Here is a 24637-nt window from a genome sequence, read left to right on the forward strand (position 1 = left end):
AAGGGGGGTTTGTTATAATGATTCAAAGTGGTTTCACTGTTCTGTCTCCATGGTAGCGCTTGGATAGGGAGTTGCTGTGGCGGAACAGACAGACGAGCAGCTTATGTCAGTAGCTCAACATTAAAATGGTTCCGATGATAACAACTCCCATCTCTTATTGATGAGTTTTTAAGCTGGGCATGGTTGATCAGGTCAAAAAGGCTCAACTAAATTGTTTAATTTGGGTCATTATGTTAGACCGTTTAGGTAATTTATTGATGCCATACGTATTGTATAAATTCATGATTGTACTTATATGTTTTGGATTTCCTTTTATCCTTTTTATCTTGTATGTACTGCTTTTAAAGATATGTTTTTATCGAAATAAAGCCTATTTGACTGACTGACTGACTGACAGTAGCATTCATGAAGTGACCCAACGAGAGACACATCAAGACTCTATTGATAATGTCTCTAAAGTGGTGCATGGAACTAGAGTCAAGTCTTCCATGGATTCTAGGATGAAATGTTATAGGTGTAGGAGTACCAAACATTCCTCCAATTATCCTAACTGCTATGCTAGAAATGCTACATGCCACAAGTGCGGAATTAAAGGCCATTATGCGAATCTGGTGGGAGAGTTCGCACTGTGGAGAATGTCAAGACTATTAATGAGACCCAAGAACTGTTATGTTAGGCATGAGAGGTTATGGCATGGTTGATGCTGATCTCATCAGTATGCCAGAATGTGAAATAGTAACACGGGATATTGATATGAAAGTTCCCCTAAAGAGTGTACTAAGAGATACTTGGTGGGCACATCGCACTGCCGTCAATGTGGTGCTGCGGAAGTCTCCCTTTCAGATATTGAGAGGGAGGGTTGCATTATCCAAACTCAACCCTGGCTGGTTACCCCTCATTGATGGTCCTGTTTTGGATAAGGAGGAGAAGGGTGCCATAATCAAGTCCTACCAGGAGAAGTACAAGGAGAGGTTTGATTTTAAGAAATCAGCTTTGGCTACGTCATGGAAGGTTGGTGAGTGGGCACTTATAAAGAGACCACATTGGCATAGAAAGGGTGTCACTGAATGTATGGGTCCTTTTGTCATTACTTCTGTTTATAAGAATGTGGTTACTGTGCATAATGGTGTTAAATGGAGCATGTCTCACCCAGTGAAATTCAAAGGCGACAAGTCTCTGTTTCCTTCATGCCCAGATGTTTTGCCTGGCCCAAGTTTTCCAAAGTGCAATTTTACTCCGAGTTTTCATTCTCGAGGCCTTTCTCCTGGTCTCGTTGTCCTCCAAAACGTTATGGTGATTATATAATGCATTGATGTTCGTGTTGTTTTGGGTTGAAATGAAGTCATGTTTTGACTTGCGCATTTCTTTCCTTTTTCTTCCTTTTTTTCCCTATTTCTGTACCTTAATTCCTTCGTTCTCCTTTCTGTTTTTCCAGTAAGGGGGGTTTGTTGTAATGATTCAAAGTGGTTTCACTGTTCTGTCTCCATGGTAGCGCTTGGATAGGGAGTTGCTGTGGCGGAACAGACAGACGAGCAGCTTATGTCAGTAGCTCAACATTAAAATAAATAAAAGGCAGTGAAACCTGCCAGTGTGTGTCCCTTTAACACATTGACTCGCACCCTAGCCCGTTGTTGGTTGTAGAGAAGCCTAGCCCATCCAATAACATTTGGCTTCGAAGCCCAGACGGCCCGGAACGGCAAAGAGATAGTTTCACTCCATGCTATTGAAACCCTTCTGACGTCCAAGGACAGTAGGGCTGCCAGGTCAGATATATTCGTGGTGGCCGAGTAAGGACCCCGAACAGTAATCGTGGGTTTAGTCTTGTGCCACTCCTCCCTCCATACTTAGAGGTCCCTGCCAGCTCGGTGGGAATCATTTTGGTAAAAGTGATTCAAGTGACCTGGTGGTAGCTGTTTCACCAGATCTGGTGGCCTTTTGGAATGTATTTTTTTTTTCAAACAAACACTTAAAGCAATATTTGATTTTGTATAGAACAAAGAAATGGCCTTTACACACACATTAGGTTTCCTCTCAGGGCCAGGGATTGGATTCTCATTTTTTCTTCCCTAGTCTCACATGGTAGTCCGAGGCTGGAAAAATATGCTGCGGAAGTCCTGCCCTAAACATGGCCGTAATGGCTCAATTTGGTTACTGGCTTGAAAAAGAGGGAGGCTTTTTGTGAAAAAGACCAATTGGAGTTTGGCACCTCTAATGAGTGCTTAATTTGGACTTTGAATGAAAGATGTGCATTAAAAATTACACCGATATACATTACTTTCTGATATGTGGTTTTGTGGTGGAACAGGATGCCGACCAATTCAAATAAAGCATGTCATGACTCATGATATGACACTCCCCATACCAAGATTATACGTTTCACTACATTCAGCTGAGGCAATTCTTTTTTCACATACCCGAGTATGTGATCTGGAAAATGCAAGGTATTGTCTGGCGTCCAGAATTCTCAATGAATCCTAAGTCAATTTAGGATAGCATCATTTTCGAAATAAACCTGAAGACATTGAAGTGAATGTGACAGTAGTACCTTCTAGATACTAAAGAGCTGGGTTGAATCTCTCTATAACCCAGGGCACCCTTCGAATCAGTGATTTCTCTGCTCCAATGCACATTTGATGGATGTATTTGAAGAGGAAAGAGTTCTCCATTTTAAGGCAACGCCAGAGAAACCTCTCCCTTCACCTAGCCTTTTCAGTACAATCTCATGGTATATGCTGTCATTGCTACAGAGACGTTACAAAGTATCAGTACTGCTTTTTTCCCTTCATCTAGGATGATGAGGAAGTCACACATGAGATGATTTATGCACTCAGATAAGGCTGGTTAGAAAAAGGTTTCAGTTCGCCAGGCCTTTCAGGTTTTCTATCAGAAGAAAGCAATTATGGGTTTCATTAGGCCAAAGGACAATTCCCTTGGATACTGATGCATTTATTGTAATGGAAAAGACAGCAGCTAGCTGACTGGGGTTGCCATGACGGTGGTTCCTATCAATGTACACAGATGACCATTTGGTCAGTGGTGATCTCTAAGTTTGGAATACGGTATACGATCTGGATGGCAGATGAAATGTCCTCCACCATCCAGACAGATGGAGAACAGTTCTCCAAGCTTTAAATCTGGCCCATAGTGTTTAAGTGGCACATATAAGGCATTTTTAAATTGTAGGACACCACATATGCTTCTTGCAGTGAGAGAGCTTGTTTGATGAAACCATATTCCACCCTTATTTGTGCATGTGACATTGTGGTCAATTGTCCATATAACATTCTATTAATGTCACACTGGGCCAAATCAAGATGCCTGGCATATTTCGCTAAGCCCCTTTCACTGACAATTTACTAGTAATCTGACGCTGCTTCTGAAGGTTAGCTACAGGATAGATTGTGTTTACATACCTTGGTATAACTTGCTGGATAGCAACTGAGCATTGAACATCGAGGGATGCGGAAGACTGTTCAGAATCCTAAACATGAAAAGGGAAGGGAAGGTGAGCCACTAAGAATGTTTTGGGTATCTTACATACTATAGCACTACCCAACAGTAGGATGTTTCCTCATTATGAGGCAATATCTGAAAGCGGTCCCTTTTAGTAAGGCCTAGGCAGAAAGTGTCAATCAGAACTTGTGTCTGGGCTCCACCCCTTTGCAGAATTCTGTCCAAGGTTATGATCATCCTTCTCCACAAACTTAATTAAACTGTCAACAAAAGATCACTATTGTGTATTTTGACTAACAAAGCAATCACCAGTATCCTCGTGAATTAATATCTTTAACTCTGTCCTTAAGTGCACTATTGTGTTCCAGAGCTTGCTTCCACACTGCCAGTCCAGGCTCACAAGTAGCCACATTGCATTCTTTCAAACGAATTCATGACAGATAGATTGCCCCAAGACAGAACTGGAACGTCAAATAGCAAAAAAAGAAGACCATCCAGGACAATCCAGTAAATTCTGGAACAGATTTTCCCATGGATTAACGGTGTGATTGAATACAACTCTCCGCCTTGACACAATCTCTTTTTCCTTCTAGACTGTGATCGGGAGACAGGTGAATTCTTTGTTCAATTACATTTAATGAGTGAAAATATATATTTGTATAGTAGAAGTGTGGCTCAATGATTAGAGCGGCAGATCCTGATGCAGAGGTCTAGCCCGGGACCAGGGTTCAATTCCCCACCTCGGCGGGTCTTGGGCTCAAAATTCCACGGACCTGATAATTCTCGCCTTGGTGCCTATTCCAATCATGGAGTCCCACTCTGTAACTCTGGGCAATAGCTTGCTTAATCTCCACAACAGCCCCCACAATGCTAAGGATGCCTGGCCTCCACCTTGGGGGTGCCCAGGAGTGGACGCCTCACAGGGAAAGCCAGGGTGGGTCCCCACAGCGGTATTCGTACAAGTGCCTTGAGACCCTTGCGGGTGAGTAGTGCGCTATACAAGTATCAATTTACAATTTTTATTTAAAACCGGTACACTAAGGCTTAAGTCAACATTAACACAAAGCTTAAACTTACCTGTTCAAGTCATAAACTTAATGTAAAAGGAACAATTTATTAGATACAATACAATGCAAAGAAACTTCTTGCTCACTGTGATAGAGGGCCTACAATAGAGAAAATAAAATACTATTAATCTTGGTGCGCATTGAGTGGAGTTGCATAGTGGATATTAAAAGTACATTATTTCTGACCAATACATTGACAGCTGCAGACAATTGCCACAATTTATCTAATTTATGCCATTCACATTCAACAGTTTCTCAGCAACTTCCATAAATTTAACAAATCTTGCTGTCAGCTGCAACTATTCATCTCTGAGAAAGAGGATCATTGCCTGTCGCATTAATGCAGATTTTAAATAAACATGTCATGAATTGGCTCTGCAGTCTTTTTCAAGAATTATTCCCCTGCCTATGTAGACCAGATTTAGAACTTTTCTGAAAGGGTACTACGTTTCACCTCTGATAAAGTACCCCGTCTGCCAAACTGACGGTTCGGTTGTCCTATTTAGTGTCAGGACGACCACCGTATGCAAGTCAGGTAGCTTCCTTTAATGGCCCTACAGAATAGGGGCCATCAGAGGAAGGGCATTACACTTTCTGCCATACTTAGGGTGAACGGGGTGATATCCTTTATTCTGTCCATCTCCACCAGGTAAAACATAGCACTGAGGACAGAAAACAACAAATAATGACCGCTACGCCTATGGTGAAGGGGACATTCGTTTTTTGTTTTTCAATACAATTTTTGAAAAACTTTGTAGAAGTTTTTGGGACGGCCAAACCAAGGATATCCATCCAAAAAATCTTTTGTACCTTGACAGAAATCACCATGACAGTGGTTCCTGTCAAGGTACAGAGATCACTACTGGGTCAGTGGTGATCTCTAAATTTGTCACACAGTTGTCTGTCAGGGTGGCAGACACAATGATAGAGTACCAGACTCCAACTTTAAGTTTAGACAACATCAGTTGCAAATCAGGCTAATAGGCAGAAAGAATAAATGACTGACTACACCACATTAAAATGCTACTTGAGTTATGTTAAACCTTGTGTGACCCATCTGCACTTGTTAGCTAGGGGCTTTGAGAAAATTGAGGATACCAGTGAGGCCTTTGAGAGACAGTGGTTAGAAGGATGTCTATTGTGACACCCAGCAGGGAGGAGTGGGTGTAACAGAAGAAACAGGTTTGGTGTTATCAGCGTGCTGTTGGATGTTCCATATTTTTCCATTGAACAATTGGTTGATGCCATTGCACTTTTCTGTGGATTGTGGAACAGGAGGTTCAGACGGGGGTTGATTCAGTGCTTGATTGACCTGAAGAGTGTTCTGCTTCTGTTGCTGGATAAATTGATTTTGTTTGTATAGTTCTTGGCTTTGTCTTTATGTGAGGAGTTGGCTGCATGGTATGTGGAGGGACTTAAGTAGTGTGAGGTCTTTGGAGTTATGTTTTTTCTTCCATTTTCTTTCCTGTCAGTAGATGGACCATTTGTTGTTAAGGAGGCCTTTGGAGTACGATGATGCTGACAGTTTTTGGCTCGAACATTCATGTTTTCATTGAAGCATAGGAGTTCATATACTTTTCCTAATTTGCACTGTAATTGATTAGAAGATATCTGACATTGGACCTGTAGGTAGCAGGATGATAGATGAATTTGAGCTTTAGGCTGTGTATGGAGAAGTCTTTGAAGGATCTGAAGGTTTGTTGAGCTCTTTTGGGTTTGCCTTGACATGTTTGTGGATTGCTAAGCAGGATGGAAAGGTGATCAGTCCAGTTTAGTGGGATGTATGACGGTACAACGCGTACCGTCACAACGCATCCCTTTAGCACGCATCCCTTACAACGCAAGTCATTACCACGACTTGCGTTGGGGGTGCGGATTTCGAATAGTATATTTTACTATTCTAACACCAGTCCCCATGGACCCTAGGGAAGGTGTTGGGATAGTAAATTAACTATTTTTAAACCTTTAGCGCCCTCCAGCGCAAGTCGTGGTAACGACTTGCGTTGTAAGGCATGCGTGCTAAAGGTACTGCGTTATGAAAACTTCGTGGTAAACGATGTTTACCAGTTTAGTGGTATGGGAGACTTGCACTCAGTGGTGGGTGATGTTGAGAAAATAAGGTCTAGGAGTGGCCTATGGGGTGTTCTGATTCAGTTAAATACTATACCATGTTGATGGCCTGAATCATAAAAGTAAACTTTTACTTGGCACCAAGTTTGTTCCCAAACTATGTGCAAAGTTTTATGACTTCGCCCTCCTTATACTTGAGTGCAGAGTTTTCCACACCAGGAGACTCCATAGTTGGGGAGGAGAACTTCATACACATGAGTATAGGGAGTGTGCAGTTGTAAAACTCCCTGCGTAGTTAGTAAATTGCATTTTGTAGTACGTTTGTAATATGGCAAAACATACTACAAAGTGCACTTTGAGAATGAGACCTAGTATGTTGATGAGTATCAAGAGGATGTCTCTTGTTTTTCCATGCTGAGTTGTCTGTGAGATTGAAATGACCCAGGATCAGAGGATGTGGTAAAGGAGTGTTGGTTAAATGAGGTGGTGAGGAGGTCTGAGAATTCATCTATAAAATCCTTCTTCTACCTACGGGGCCTATAGATGAAGTGAAAAGTGGCGGGTTGAGACGCAGAGAATGAGAAGTAGCATGTGAACTCATGAAGTCGAGTGTAGCTTGCTTTTCTATGGTGGATGACCCAGAAGACTTATGAATGGTCTATTCTCTTCTTATGAGTACGATCGATCACTGGATGTAGGACCCTGTAGAAAGAAGGACGTCTATGATGTGCAAGGATGTGGGAGAGAGCCATGTTTCTTTGACCAAGAGTGCATCAAGATTGAGAAAGGTGGGGGTGTGGCTTGTCCATGAAACAGGATGGCAGCAGATTAGAGGAGCTACGACCCAAGCCCCGAAAGTACTTCGATAATCCTGCCCTGGAGGGCATCCGATAGCTCACTGCCATGTGTAGTCAAGAGCACTCCGCCTTGGGTCTCCGCAGAACCTGACGAAGCCTGATTTGGAGCCGGCGCAGCGAGACCAGTGATCGGGCAGGCGGCGCGGGCTGGCAAGACGGTGGAGCAAGGTCGCCGCCCCCATTGCTTAATTCACCAGTAGGAGGGTGGTGCACCGACGACAGAGACAGGCGGACCCCAGCAGGGAGCTACCAGCCAGAGTGCAGATCGGAGAGCAGGACGTGGGATCTCCAAGATCACCAAAGGGACTTGGCGCCTAGCAGGAAACGTATGACCTGGGTCTGCCTGCGGTGTGCCTGGACCCGCTGAGGAGGTCACAAGAGTGTGAACGCCCCGCTGGCAGCTTTGCGCGCCCTGTGGGCGGGCCGCCACCAGGACAGCGGCTGAGTGGGGGTGAGATGCCAAGGCCCCCCCTCCATGGAGGAGGCCCGCAGAGGTGGGAGGGGCCCAGAAGGCCCAGGTCTGTGATTGGGCTGCAGCAAGGGGGTGATAGAGCATAGGAGGCATTCTCCTTCCCCTCACTCCGGTAATTGACGGGGAAGACAAAAAAATGATCAACAAGCATCGACAAATGCCCATTACAGGGAAATAGGCCCCAGCAGAAGGGGCCCCAGAGTAAGGCAGCAGCGCGCATGGAGAGGAACATAGCACGATACAGCCTGATAACGTCAGAGGGACGAGTAGACCGCAGCAGACCCGCGCTGAGGTTGAAGGTTTAAATCAGATAAGGTCAATAGCCGGTGTCACATTGACCAGTAAGGCCACGCCACAGATCAAGTTTTAAATTCACTAAAAAAGGAATGCTCTAAAGTGCGGAGCTCCAGGGACACAAGTGTTGCTCACCCCCTCCAACACAGCCCAGGTGATAGACAGGGCGATCTGAGGAACAATGAGTAAGACCTAGGGCTCAGGCCCCGTCCAGGTTAATAAGATGGATAACTACGCCATTACCAGGCCAGCCACGAACACGGGGGAGAAGGATGGAGGAGCGGTGCTGCCCTCGCTGGCGATCCAGGACATCAAGGGGTCCCTGGAACCAAAAATTGACTCGGTCTCCATGGAGGTCACCTTGACCAGGGCAGACTTATCCAAGCTGAGTGAGAAGGTGTCTACAGCAGAAACTCAGATAATCCAGCTCCAATCAAAGAACAAATGTCTTGAGGAAAAGAGGCACAAGCTAACGCAACAAGCCACACATATGGCTGCACGGCTCGAGGATCAGAAGGGACACGCAAGAAGGAATAACACATGGGTCATGGGGGTGCCGAAGGGAGTGGAGGGGCAGAGCATAGACCTGTTCATAGAAGACCTGATAACCCTCAAGTTACAGCTCTGACGCCTCTCCAAAATTCTTCTCCGTTGAGATGGCACATAGGGTTCTGGTACCGCCTCCTCATCCCAGGGCCCCACCACGCACGATCATAGCTTGAATTTTTAACCACCGGAACAGAGAAGTCCTACTGCAGGCGGCAAGATTCAAAGGCGACTTGACATACGAAAACACTGTGATCCGATTCTTCCCGGACTACACCCAACAAGTGAAATGCCAAAGAAGGAGTTTTGACTCAGTATAAAATTAACTGAGTGCAAGGGGCATGAAATATATGATGCTCTTCCCAGCAAGACTACAAGTAATCGCAGAGGGGAAGACATGGCACTTCACAAACCTGGAGAAGGCCCAGGAGTGGCTGGAAGGCTGGCGCACCACCGGCAAGGACAAAGAACGTGAAGAGAGACAGATAGGTGGACAGGGTAAAGTAAGTGGAGAGGTCCGAGCAACACGAACACCGACCCGCTTCACCTTGGTCTACAGGCCCCCTGAGAGCTAAGGTGGTCCTCGAGTTAGAAACACTGACACTGAGGCATCGGTAAGATTAAAGAGACTGAGCCTGTTCCCCAAATTTATTCTCCCATCTTGAGGAACATTGGGACACTGAGTTTGTCCAACCTCAACAGCCGGTTTAAGAACAACTCCGAGACTCAGAGAGGCAACAGAACTATTATGGGCTTGGGTAGGAAAAGGTACGGAGCGGTGCAATAGAACTTAGCTTTGTTGGACTGAGCAACCACCTTAGTTACTAGTTGAACTGTTATGGATAGTCGGGGTGACAGGCACTCGGTAGGTTGGTAAGTTAGGGTCTTATCAACCTTCATAGCAGGGTAGCAGGGAGGGGGCGGGGGATAGTTGGGAGGGGGTTAATAGATAGGTATGTATTCTTTGAGGTATGCAATAAGTACAAGCACATGTCTGCAGTGATAATAGTGTCCACTCCACTAAAGTCTCTTGAAAAATCAGAAGTGTGACAATGGCAACCGAAGAGCAGAATCAGTCCCTAGCAAAAATATGGTTCTGAAACGTTATCAGGCTTAATGGCAAATTAAAAAGGGCAACTGTCCTGCAATTAATTAAAAAACACGCACCAGATGTGGTCCTCCTACAGGATACGCACCTGAGGGGCAGTTATTGCAAAGCCTTAGATAGTTACGGTTATACCCTGTTGGCCCATGTGGGATACAATTCAGGATCCGGGGAGTGGGTGTGATGGTCTGGAAAGCCTTTCCCTTTATTCTAAACCAAACAGGGGCAGACCCACTTTGGAGATACACAGTGCTTAAGGGAACATGGGAAGAAAGAAAACTCAAACTGTCTTCTGTATACGCCCCCCCTGCTCTACAGTCGGCAACCCTCGAGGTGTTGGGACACCACCACCCAGCAACACAGCAGTTCACACACTTATGATCCACGACAGGCAGTCCTGCCCGGCTGGACTATCTAACTACTCGGTCCCCCGAACTGGGGGAGTTTGTAGATGCCACACACGTGGGCTGAGGGGTCTCAGATCACTTCCCTGTAGAGGCAAGACTATCTGACCCAGTAAAAGACTGCACACTGGCTCAGTGAAATAGCGTATGGTAGTTCAAGGACAAGGACTTTAGGAAGGACATGAGAGAGGGGACGGAGCAATACTTTGAGGATAATGTTGTTTCGGTCAGCTCGTGTATGACCCCATGGAAGGCATTCAAGTCGGTCATGAGAGGTAGGACCCAAGCCAAAATCGGGGCTCTAAAGAAGGAAAATATCTCAAATGCCTGACTTTCTAGAAAGAAATTAGTCAATTGGAGGCTAGAGCTACTGGGTCTGATCCTGGGGCAGACGCAGACAGACAGCGCCTTACGGTGTGACAGAAAGAACTCAGGGACCTGGTGGAGGACAGTGCTAGGACGCCGGCGCTGGTAAGACAACATAAAATATATGAAGTGGGAGACAAGGCGGGCAAGCTGCTAGCCTCACTAGATAAGAGACATGCGGTTGGGGCTTGGGTTGCTATTAAGCTGAGGTACCCACTATTTACTTTGACGCCCAAGAGGAGAGGGAAAAAGGGAGTAAACAATATATACAAAAACCTCTTATCAGACCTATCTAATTTGCCAGTAGGTTATAACTCTGTCAATATTTTCAAATGTACAGCACAGATATTAATTTTCAAGAAAACGTAACTTTCATTTAGATTATATTTTATTATTCAAAATAATTTTTTTCTTTTGTCTCTTCTTATATAAATATGTCTATTTTCTCTTTTTTTAGTAAAATCAATTTACAAATCATTACAATAACATGTAAAAAAAGTGAAAAAAACATTAGATATTAATACTAATTCCTTCAGTTATTGTTTCTGAACGTATACTTATGTGCTAAAGAATAGAAAATTGAAAAATTGTGACCGCTGCAATAACCTAAGGGTTCCACATCATAGTCTTAAACCTAAAAAAAGATTGTGATAGTAAGCAGAATAAGAAAAATAAGAAAAGTGGTAAAGAAACAAAGATCCCTAAGGTTTAGACAGAAGTCCAGTAAATGACACCAGATGTGGAGATATCATAGTTTGTGCTATAAATCACCCTACACCAAGAGTAGATATAACTAATTAATATCACCTACATGTTTTCAGAAAATGGGTAGGTGTCTTTCCTACATCTCTGGCTCAAAATATCGCCGTGTTAAATTTGTGCATATAACTATGAGAAAAAAAAACACAGACCTAACAATTAGTTGTCTGCAAGTGATGGTATTTATATGTGACATATTGGTTATCCTAGGAGAGCCTACTTACAGCTGACTCGAGAAGTAATGGGTCTCTTCCTTAGTATTACAGATTTTCCATAAGGGATGTACAAAACATGCTTCAATCCATTGAGTCCTGATATACTATTGATCAAATATTCCCAGATAGTCCTAAAAGGGAACAATTGTTTTTTTGAGAATTAAGTTAGTGTGATACAAGTTTTCTAGTTCTCAAAAACTACCATGGTATATCACTATCTTACCTATTTGCGAATTATGGGTAATATGATTGCCGATCCTATGTCATTCTTCTTCTTATCAATTGAGATATGTAGTTATATCTGTATGTTGTGAACAGCCAGTCTGCAAAAACATGCAGTAGATTAAAAAGATGTATGTCAAAGTATTGCAAATACTATTAGTTGATATAAGTTGAGACATCTCCTAGTAATGGTGACTACTGTGTATTTAAATACACAAAGGTTGTCATCAATGCCTGCACCTGAGCAGGTAAAGTTTAATTTACATGCTATGTTTATATGTATGTCTGCACAAAATGTAAATAATTTTTTCGCACTAAAAGAAAAAGGCTCATGAAAGACCCACTGTGTCTTATGTTGGATAGTCCTGCTGGTATCCCAGTGGTGCTCAAATCACCAAGTTGTAGAGTTTATCAAAAGATAGCAGACTTTTAGATATTAGAAAAGCCCACATTTCTTATATCAAGTATGACGGCAGTGATACTAACATGCTCGTGACTTTCAATGGCTTGGAGCGTCACTAACAAACAAAGATCTTATTCAAGTCTACTGATTATTACTTTTAATATGGCATGTATAATGTTGGCACAAAAGATCAATTCACATGTCCTCAAAAAGTTATTCCATTAAAAATGCAGCACAGCTAGTATCAATAAAGCTGAACCTGATTTAAATTTGTTACTCTCGCACTATACAGACGAAAACCTTCCCGTTAGACTTTACTACATAAATGACAACGGTGTATATATTTAGATAAGATGGGCAAACTGATGACCTCGCTATTTCGCTAAACTTAAAGCTACCAAAAATCGGTCCATTAAAAAAGTGGCAACTATGCGAGTTTGGTCCTTAAAGCCAAATACAAAACAACATGGCAAACTAATACGAAGTCCCGCAATTAAGGTGAACTTACTCAATTAGGTACTATTCCAGACCTCCCAATAGGCTTCCGGATATAATTTGGCAGAAACGATACTGTTGAACATCAAGCTTTATTTATATGTGATGTTCTCGCGTTGTTCTGAAGCATTGCAATATGTCGTCATACTACGCACAGAAAATCAAAATGAGAAAAGGACGACGGACTTGGTTTCAAGGACGAAAACATCAAGATTATAATTACACTTAATGCGAGGGCTTGGGTTCCCTGGTTAATCGATGAAAAGGGCAGCAGACACGAGACCGGGCGGAAATAGCAGCAGAGTTAGCCAGACACTATAAAGGGATCTAGACATCCCACTCAACCCAAACTGAAGAGGAATGCAGGGAGTTCCTACGTGACATCACCCTGCCAAAACTCAAAGAGGAGGATAGAGAGATGGTAGCGGGCGACCAAACAGTGGAAGAAATAAAACTAGCGACTCGTGCCCTAGAATCAGGGAAATCAGCGGTGCCGAACGGCCTCCCAGTTGAGATGTACAAAAGTATGCTGGACGTAACCGCAGAACACCGCAGAACACCTAGCAAACATGTTCAAGCAGGCACAACAAGAGTGAATACTCCCTGCCAACCAAAGAGTGGCGGTAATTCTAGAAATTCCGAAAGCAGGCAAACCATCAACGGAGTGCGGGTCATATAGACTGATCTCTCTACTCAACTACGAGGTCAAGGTACTTGCCAAACCTTTGTTGATGCACCTTTCAGGGGTGATCAGCACTCTCATACACACAGATCAATCCGGGTTCATGCCCCACCGGAGTACAAGATTAAACTTCCGTAGATTGTTTGGTATACTACATTTAACAGGTGAAAGCTCAACAGAGAAATCAACACTCCTGTCTCTAGATGCCAAAATGGCATTTGACAGTGTAGAGTGGAATTCTCTATTTGCTGTCCTGGAAAAACTGGGCATGGGCCCTCAATTTATCAAATGGGTGAGACTCTTATACAAATAGCCCATGGCTAGGGTGCGGGTGAACGCCACAGTGTCTTGAGCATTCACCCTTCAGCGGGGAATTAGACAGGGCTGCCCGTTATCCCCAATCCTGTTTGCGCTAGCCCTTGGCCCGCTCACAGCTTGGGTCTGACAGGACCCTCTGATCTGGGGGATCCCGATAGGCGAGGAATGGGAGGACAGAATCTTGCTATATGCTGACAATGTCCTCCTGTGTGTGAGGAAACCAAGGCACCCGATAGACCGAATACTGCAGATCTGTATCTACGGAGAGTACTCGGGATACCGAATCAACTGGGATAAGTCATTGCTATTCCCCCTCTCTGGAAGCATACCGAACTACACGTCTAGGTGTGTGGTTTCTATTGAAACAGAAGGTTTCAAGTACTTGGACATTCATATAACAAGAGACACTAAAGAATTTTACAAAAAGAACCTGGGCCGACAACTGGACAGGCTTGTTGTGGATAGTAGAAACTGGTGGGTCCTGTCTCTGAACATGATGGGACGAGCACCCATGTTCAAAATGAAGGCTCTCCCCGGTTATTATATACTCTACAAAATACGCCCTATGAGGACGTCCCCTCGATTTTCCAATGCGTTAACTCAGGGCATTGTTATGGAGTGGGGTGGCCCCGGGCATAGCTCTAAATAAACTCCAAAAGGGATATATGATTGGGGTCTTGTGGTACCTGACATCCATAGCTACTACTGGGCCGCCCAGTTGGTGAATGTAAATGGGTGGATGTTCGACAATAGATCTGACCCATCCTACAGAGTAGACAGGCTAGCCATGGGCGAGAAAAGGCCCAAGAGCAATTCTGTATCTGAAACAGGGGAGTGTGGACCTACCGAACCACACGAGAACAGTGGTAAAAGCTTGGAAGGCAGCTACAAAGTACCTGGGATGGGAGGGCAGTCTTATAGAAATTACACCCCTCTGGGCGGGCAACCAACTAGAAGGTATAAATAACCTCGAGGGCTTTTCCAAGTGGGATTTGCGGGTCTGGAATTGCTGGGAGACATATGGAGAGGGCGGCCCTACATCCCGTTCACTGAGTTACAACAGGAAGACGAACTAGGGAAGGGAGAATGGCTTAGATATACCCGGTTGGGGCATGCCCTACGGCAACACTTGAGAGAGGGGGAGACACTGGTAGCCGCCACTCCACTGGAGGACAGGATCCTGACAGACCACCTGCATACCAAAACCAGTTTCCTACTGTATCAAAAAAACAACAACGCCCCAGACCCAATGGGCAAGTTACAACTGACATGGGAATATGATGTCGGTTCAATGGAAGACGAAGAATGGGTAGAGGCACTCCAAGGCCTGAGGGAGGTAGCAATTAGTGTAAGGTTCCGCTTGATCCAAATGAAAGTATTACACAGGGTATACTTCCCCCCAGGTCAGTGCTACAATGGATGGGGAGATGCGAGATTACGCAGTGCCACAGGGTTGCAGGATGGAAGGGACCTTCTACCATTTGATATGGGAATGCCCGGCCCTGCAGAGATACTGGCAGAGGGTGGCTGTGACAATGTCTGCTGTGGTGGGTCTAGAGGTCCCGCTTGCATCCAAATGGTTCCTGCTGATAACTGCAGAGAATGAAGATTGGCCAAGACATACACAGCTCTGGTTAACACTGGTGGCAGTGGTTGCAAAGAGGAATGTGGCAAAGAAGTGGAGGGTGGCTGAAGTCCCGACACTTGAAGAATGGGAAAATGATCTGGACTGGCAGGCGGAGCTCACAATTGATAGGAGTAGAGGGTGTCTTAAGAAGGGAGAGAAAATTTGGGAGGCCTGGCAGACTTATCAGGGGCTATAAATGTTCAAATGGTGTTGGAGTGGACCTGTGGATAACCAATAATTACAGACACTGTAAATTATAAGATAGGCATAAAAATGTACTGTAACTTTAATATGTTGATTATTTGTATGTACAAGTATTATGCAAGTACCAATAAAAAGATTTTACATTTTTTTTCAAAGATTGAGATAGGTGAAGCTCTGTGATGTCTAAAGCATGCAATAGTGTAAAGCGTACATTAATGAGGACGAGATGAAGCTTGCTTTTGGTAAGGGTGTGTGATTTTTATTGGGATGTGCATGAGGTTAGGTCTGTGTGTTGTGAGGGTTCTATTTACGTGTTTGAGTGATTTAAGCCTGTGAGTGAATGTTGGGACTGGCTGATAAGCATATTTAAGCAATGTTAAGCTCTGACATTGTTGGCTACAAACAGATTTCCACTAGGCATTGACTTTGGTCCATATTTACTAATAATTAGAGTGGGCTCTCATGGTACTCTAAGCAGTACTTTGTGATACACAATTGTGCAAACGGCTCTGCTGATGAACTTTCTAGAGCAAAAGATATTTTGCTTTGAAAAGTTAAATCAGATGCAGTGCAAAATGCATTTGTATAGTAGTGAGTCACACCCTCGCATTATTTATGCAAAGGTGATTAACGGGACAGGAACAGTACATACGTTGATAGTTTTTCACACAAAACCAGATCTACTAAAATAGCTTGCATTGATTTTTTAAGGAATCCTATTGCCAAGTGAAACGAGGGACAAACAAGGGGCACATTGAATATTGCGTAATATTCCTACATGCGAGATGTGTAATGCCTGGTATTTACCTGGATGAATTCCTGGAGGAAGAGCTACATACGGAGAAAAATAAGCCAGCCATATTACTTCCACCATACAATGCCTACAACGAAGGACATTACTTTTTTGGTCTCTGCTGCAGATTTTCCATTAGCCCCCAGCTGTAAATCACGCCCTTAGTGTGAAGCTCTTTGCGTAACGATCATATGTAACTTTGGGTCAAAATCCAAAAGTAATAAATACCAATCTGTTGTGCGGTCCATTCATTGCCCGATGTTGCATTTTGCAACAGGTCTGTAACTTGTTACGCCATTAAGTGAATTTTTATTTGGCAACTAATGGTGGTCTGAGCTGAGATAAACATACTAGATTCTCTATTGAAAAGTCCCTTCAAAAAAGGGAAGAATAGAAGGGGTTATTCCACGGCCCCACGCTTTTTGAGTACCCTGTGCTCCTACTGCAACAAACTATGGGGCATATTCTCAAGGATTTATCGCCGAGTTATCGGCACTTTATCGCAGCCAAAGTGGTGAAAAATGTATCGCCCCCATTCACAACCTGGTGCTAACAGTCCATAGCACCAGTTTACCTACGATAGCATCTGCAAAAAACCTCGCCACAGATGACCTCGGCAACTATCACTAATTAGATGCAGAGTAGGCGTACCCGTGCAAAAAGCCGCAACAACACCACTCCACAAAATTCACACCGACCAGCCAGATCGGCGATAAGTACACAAAACAGGCGATAAGGCACGTTAGCAGCAGGAATTTAACACCTGCTCTGACCTGGTGTAAAGTCGGATGATAACCTGCACCATAAAAGAGAGCCCAGAACAGAGCCCCACCTGAAGAACAACAGATGCCATGGAGCCAACGATCATGCAGCGTGGGAACTTGCGCTGGACTTCTGTGGCACCCCCGCTCTTATCCTGTAACACAGCCAGTGCCGCCGAGGACTCCACCGGGTGGAGTGAAACGAGCCACCACGCTGCAAATGACATCACGGCTGGTCCGCTGGGGTAGGGATTTACTCTCTGACCCCCAGAAGTACGAGCGATCCCCCAGTGGCAAAGCGTTCCTGACGGGGGAAATCCGTAGTCCGGTGCATGCCACAAGGTGAGCTGCGGGGGAGACACAGAAACAGCGAGCCGTGTGTAATGCCAATTCGGGGTGAAAATAAAAAGACAGGTATCGGCCTGCCCTGCACCGGGAGGGAATGGTGTAGTGCTCCATGCTCGCGCTAAGCAAAGACTCACTGGGACACTGACACGCGACCTGCCTGATTCCAACATGGTGGCCGGCGTAGCCTAAATGTGAAACAACAACCACTCGAGTTGCAGGGGCGCAGCGACTGCAGTCATCAGCAAACTTATCCCAGGAGACCAGCAGAATGCACCACCCCACCCAGTAGAGACTCGTCGGGAAGCAGCTTCACGGCCTGCCTGACCTTAAAATGGTGGGCGGAGATTTCTAAGTAAGCAGCCTTAGCCAAAATCTGTGAGGCTAAATCAAGCTCCCCCAACGGCCCCCGCTGCTCACACGTGAAGGCTGGGCTGAAGCTAATATCCTGAACGGCGGCCATATTGGGAGAATTTTTTTGGATTGGCCGGCCCCTGACAGAGTAGAGGACACAGCGAGGTCCATTGTTAAAAGAGACAGCCTGGAGCCGATCTCAGAGGGAAAACTGCTTAGAGCGGCAGGAGTAAAGAAAACTGCAACTCTGTGGCTGCAGTTCATTTTTCTGCAATCACCATTGTCGTCTTCTTCTAAACAAAACAAATAGAAACTCTTCAAAATAAGCAAAAATCTTTAAGCTTAGGGCAACTCTACAAACACTAACAGTGGCTCACCTCTTCCAAAATAGTAGACAACGTGGGAGCTGCAAAGCGCAATGTTAATTGGCTACCCTGCTTTGTAGAAACTAATACGCTGCGCATTTTCTAAATGGCTGGTCTGACAATTGTGTCATCCTTTGTAATTTCATCTGTCAATCCAACATCAAGCAAACTCTGGCTCCCACCGCTTTGAAAACTGTACTCACTGTTGAAAAGGAAAGCAAGATCAGAAAAATTAAGCAATTAACTTTTCCTCAGAACCCCTTAATCACTGATCCGATTAAGTTCAGCCCATATCCCCGTTGCTCACTTCAGGGTCTCCTCTGCGCAAAAGACTAGCAATGAGACTGTCTTCTACACTTAGTCCTATGACAGCCTCACTCACAGCGAGAAAATAACTTGGGGCAACTGCCAAGTGCCCTACATCCCCAGGCCTACACAGTCTATATGCCTGACCTTAGGATGGCTGTCCTGGCTTGTCCCCTGGAAGTCTTGCTATTGTGTGCATATCAACCCCAAAGTAGGTCTTAGCTTCCCAGTTACTCCAGGATGGGTGCTGTCAATTGACCTATGATGATGCCCTCGGACTGAAACCTTAAACATTATGCATAGCAAGGAGCCGGATCAACATGGCCCATGCCCGGTCGAACTTTGATGGAACTTTTGAATGACCTTTGATGATGCCCCCTGGGTGGATACCAAAACTGTTTGTACTTACCTCGGTGCATGAGCAACCTTGGCTGATTCCCGGTGGAGCTGTCATATGCAGCTATAGAGGAGTCTGGCCCTGGTTTCACCCCCTCGGCCGTCACCTACCCAGCCAGTCATCTGACATTGTTTTCCTCTTTTCCCCTTGGTGTTTCCCTCCCTACCCCTCCCTACATGATTCTATGATTCCATGATTCTAGATTCTATGATTCTAGAGTTATGATTAGCAGAGTACAAACAATTGCACACGCCATCATCGCTTGTCCGCTCCTGGGCACCCAGGCTGCTGCACCTCAGCCCCTCCCACCGCCCAGCGGTGCATGCCCACCCCAGCGCACCCAGGCCTCACTGCTCACCGTCCGCCACCGGCGTGTCTCAAGAGGGCCCATCATGTGCCGGTGCAAGCTCCAAGCCCGGGCCCGCAAACATGGCACCCTTCACATCATGCAGCCCCGTGCCGCGGGCCACCAGGTCTCACACTTGATTCTGGGTCTTGATTTCACTATGGCAGAGGACATATCAGTGCACACAGCATCATCACAGGCTGCACACCCGCTCAGCCCTTTTAGGTGCCACTAACTCTGTGACCCGCGAGGCAACGCCACTTGGCGGTAGGCCAGCACTGCCCGCTGGCTCAGGCATACACTGCGGTCCAGCAGGGCTCACACTGATCCTCACCAATCCGGACCACCAGGACGGGGCATCATCGCAGGCTGCACACCCGCTCAGCACTTAAGGTGCCCCTACCTCAGTGCACTGAAAGTCACCGTCCCTTGGCGGTGTTCCTGTGCCGGCCGCAGTGTATCCAGTGCCACCAAGTCTGTCACCGCAAGTCATGGACCCTCTATGATTGAGTATCGTGGTGCGGACGCCATCATGTCACCTCCGGCCCTGGGGAATGTGATGTTGCAGGGCCCTAGGCGCTCATATATAAATAATAACCACACGGATACACCCAGAGAGACAGTGGAAATGGAGTGGAGCACGGGCGCCCGGCCCTTTTTATTGGCAGGGTTACATGTCCTGTGACGCGTGACCTGGATGGGTGTGGTATGGGTGTAAACCAGCCATGAGGGAGTGGCTGTGGCATGCTGACACCTACACCGGTGATTAGCAGATCATTACAGGGAAGACCTGGGACATGTAGCGTTATTGTCCACCCCTGTGAGCGTAAGCGGAGTGGGCTGGCCTGGTGTATGCCAGTCCAGCGTAAGGGAGTGAACAATGACCCCGGGGCTCTCAGCGTGGTTCTGTACTGGGCTGGACAAGGAAGTAACTAATGCGTGTGTCTCTGTTGCAGTGCCTGCGCAACCAGGACCGCGAGCTGTTGGAGTGCGTCAGAGTCGAAGGTGAAGTGGTCCTCTTTGTCATCAGAGAAGAGACGTTCGGTCTGCTCTGCAGGAGGTGTTGGATTTCCCTCTGCAATATGAAAGCGAGATACAGTTTAACATTGTGTTCACATGTATGTTGACGCATTGTACATGTTTACATTCAGACTGCATGACAGTGTACATTGTGACTGTTTGGGAGGAGCTGCTTATTTGATGCGGGACAGTGGACATTTGGACAACATCACGGATGTGTGTTTGTACTTGTACATTGTCAACTCACATTTCCCTGCAATGCCAATTGTGATTGGCCAGTTTCTACACACAAGCGGCACCAGTTGTGTCCTCTGTTCTGTTGTGGATCTGATGCGGTTTGTACCACATTGTTGTCAATGTTGATGTGCTCTGCATGTTATGTGTGTGTGCCGCATTTTTTGGGGAGTCGCCCCTGCAGCTCTGATTGTGCTTTCCTTCTCCATTTCATGCGATATGCCTTTGACTTCTGTGCTTATACAGTGCTGAGATGTTGTATACTTGGGTACATTGGTCTCTTGGTAGGAGTTGGGGCTCTGGGGCATGGTTTGTCCGCAGATGTGCTCTACTTAATTGTGCATGTGTGCCATCATTCCCATCTCCCCCAGTTCTCTCAGTCCCTGGTCATTACTCACCCTGGTGCTGTTGTGTCAGGTCATGTTGAGCAGTGTCCGGTCCCCCAACTCCTGCCAGCGTCTTCCCACTGATGACTGTGGACACCATTTCCTTCATCTCGTCCAGCTCCTCCTGTGGCGCTGGACTCCCACCTCCAGTCTGCATTGCTGCCTTCCGGTTGTTTGCGAGTTTCTGCTTGGTTTTGCACTTCACATCATTCCAGCGCCTCTTGACCTCTTCCATTGTCCTCTTCAGCACTCCGACTGCATTCACCTTGTCCATGATGGACTACCATATTCCATTTTTTTGTTGCCTATGACACAGTAAAGGTGATGAACAGTTGTTGATGGAGTTGTACCACCTCCATTATCAGGATCCTGTTTTTATTGTGGACTGAACCGCTTCTTCCTCCTCTTCTTGTTCTTGACCTTCCCAGACCCGAGGTCCCAGGCTGATCCTCCACGGGGCTTGTGGGGTTCAGGTTGCCTTTGGAACTTGTTCCGGCAACATCCATTGTGCTTTGCTGTTGTTTGTCTTTTGTTTGTGTGTTTTTTTTCTACTTTTATGGTGATTTTTCCCGCCTGACGTGTGTGAATTGCAGGCCTGTCAATGGTTTTCGCAGATTTTTGTATCACGATTGGCCTCATTGCGACTCTTTTAGCGTTCGTATTTCGCATTTTTGCGTAGTCGCGTTGACTTTATCGCGGGCATTTGATGCGTTATCGTGAGCCTATTGCATGGTACCGCCGTGTTGAGAATACAACGTTAACACAGCGTTATTTTCCCGTGATAGACTGCGCTGTGAAGAGTTGCGTTAAGCTTATTTTTCAATCATTATCACACGTTCTTGAGAATATCCCCCTATAGATTTTAAAGCAAAGCTACCCTATTTATCAACGACAAGGTAGGTCAGCTAACACTGATAATACCACTACCTTGCGTCAGAAGCTGGATCTGCCATGCTTTCCATTGAGGAATTTTAAACCAGGACTTCATCCTTTCATGCTTCAGTTTTTTGACCCGAGCCTACAAAAACGTCCAACATGCTTCTCTAGAATCTTTAACAGCAGAGCAGCTGCACCGTGTTAAATATATCAGGGTTGGCAAAAATGATGAGACCTATGTTATTTAAAAAAAACATTACATTTGGCTGAAAAATAGTAAGCATTTTTATCAGAAAATGAAAGCGAGGCAGATTGGGCTTGGATCTGCAAGCTAAAACTGCACCTTGCAAGGAGGGTGCAGGTCTAGGAGAACACATTAGAACAGTCCTGTGCCGGTTCCACTGCGCCCTACAATCATGAAGGTCAGTGCAAAGGTCAGCACTGGGACCTCTCAATGAAAGTGTTTAAAATGGCGCACCTGCTGGCAGTCTCACATGGATGAATAACAGCGTCAAAACAGCAGCACTTGCTGCAGGTGCAGCTACCAGAGACCCTTCAGTAAACATTGAGAAAACTCCAAGACAGGAAGAGGTTTACTAAAATAACATGGGGAAACGAATGGTCAAAGAAGGCTTTATTCTTTTCAGGCACACCAAAATACTCTTCATAGAACACAATTTGGTAGCGCTCGTCGTCAGGTTCACACCATATAAATCCTCAAAATTAAGTGGAGTTCAACTACAGTTCTAGTGACAAATTATTGAATGGGATTATTATGCTAAGGTTCTTTTTACCCTCCCCCCCGTCACCTGTGTTCCTCGTCACAGTTCTTACTTTCTGAAAGTGGGACCTCACCATGGACACAAACAACTCTCTGACCTCCAATGCAACAAGTAAAAAGTAATTTTATTAGAAGTTTAAAGAAAAAAAGTATATATATATTTTTTAACTAATTCTTTACTCATGGGACCACAATACAGCCACCCCCACTTCCTTCCTGGCCCTGCTTGTCTCCATCTCCTAAGAGTCACTTCATTCCCTGACCGCTGCCAGTCTAGACACAAAAGCAACGTTGCCTTAATTAATGAATCTACATCACTACCTTATAACTTCCAATCTGTATATGTGAGCTGTAGTTTCCACACAGAGGTTTCACAGGCTTCCCATCCCTGTGATTAAGCCGGTGCAGCTAGATAGTTTCAGGGTGTCGTTTGGCCTGAGAAAATGTCTGGTTCAGCAGTCTTAGGCTCCATTCCTCACTCCATCTTCAAATTTGACGACTGAAGTGCATTTCTGTGAAAGCTCTAGGAACCCACAAGTGAGAGTGCTGGCTTGTGCACTTCAGGATCCAATAAACTCTTGGGGCTTGGCTGTCATGGTTGAGAGGCTGGACAGCCTTCACATGTTGGTCCATGATTAACATACAAAGGCCTGCTATAGTAGGTCTCAAAATCAGCTATCTGGTTCCTCAGAGGTCCGGGTAGGAGCATTTTCAGTAGAGGATACACAATATTACAGCCCTGCTCATGTGGTTGAATTCTAAAGCGTTTACCATGGACCCAGGTATTTTGGAATGTGCTACTTATCTCTGGCTTAACCTTCTGATCTAGTTTTCTGTGCAAATCTTACTCCATTAGTGAGGACTTTGGGTCACATTTAGCACATTCGTGTCTGTGCTTTGGGAACAGGGCGAGTCACACCAATGGCTATCTCGATCATTTTAGAAAGCCTTTTCCTGGGATCTAATATTGGCAACCCTTATAGTTCAATTCAAACTTCATCAGGGTTAGTACTCTTTTCAATAGGATAGGTTATTCTGGGTCATTCCTGCCTGCCAAGAGACATGGATTTCTATCTCTATTCTGCAGCTTCCAATCTGCTTGGCCAGAGTGAATGTAGAACGGCTTGCACTTCCCTGGACAAAACCAGAAAAGTATTCCTTGCTGTTCACAAATTAAGCGGGGACACCATAAGGAACTAGTTAAGGATGCACTGATAATCCCTTTTCAATGATGTAAGTCCCTCATCCATCCTTAGGTGGCCTCTCCTTAAACCACCACTGGCAGGGCGTGTGTGAGCTACCACCCCAGTAGAGGGGAGCTTTTGGGGTGTTGCATGAGGCAAATCAAGGAGGGGTCTCGTCTGAAAAACAGTTGTGGGTGCATATAATAGGTTGTGCAAATGAATGAAATGCTGAAGGCATGTGTATTACAAAACTACCTATTGGCAGAAACCTGGAACTTTATTCAAATACCCAATGATGGATTTAAAGGGGGAAACAGTGGCTGGTTCGACAAGTGCAGAGTAGTCAACATGTTTCTGCCTGAAATACTCCCTCAAATGAAGTGGTAAAGGCATTCTTTAGGACATTATATACTATCTCTGCTAATGGTCCCAATATAAAGGAAGGGAAGTGAAAGAAAGCAAACTAGTACAACCAATCGCCAAATCCGTCTTCAGACTGTACCTGTATCATAAAGAAAATTGCAACATCAAAGGGAGTACGGCGACCAGTCCAATACGGCTGGATTCACACAGAAAAACAGTACAGTGAAATAAGTGTGGCCATTCATTTCTCCTACCTAGTGTTAATTGAAATAGTCTTTTAATTCTGGAGTCAGGCCAGATAAAGGTTCTCTGTGAGATAGGCATATATTCAAAGAGTCATAAAAAATATTGAATGCATGAATATGTAAAAATATCGAAAGGGATCTGAAAAGTAGATAAAATAAAGGAAGAAAATGTCTCCTGGGTATTGAATACATTAGGTATCAGTGCAAATATCAAATTCAAATTCAAATTCATTTATTATGTTTTGGTTCTCAAAGAGGGCCACATAGACATATACAATACCCAACAGCCAATACACAAAAAATAAAAGAGTTTGGAGAACAA

The sequence above is a fragment of the Lissotriton vulgaris genome, chromosome 3_1, assembly GCF_964263255.1.
Source record: "Lissotriton vulgaris chromosome 3_1, aLisVul1.2, whole genome shotgun sequence".
NCBI lineage: Eukaryota > Metazoa > Chordata > Amphibia > Caudata > Salamandridae > Lissotriton > Lissotriton vulgaris.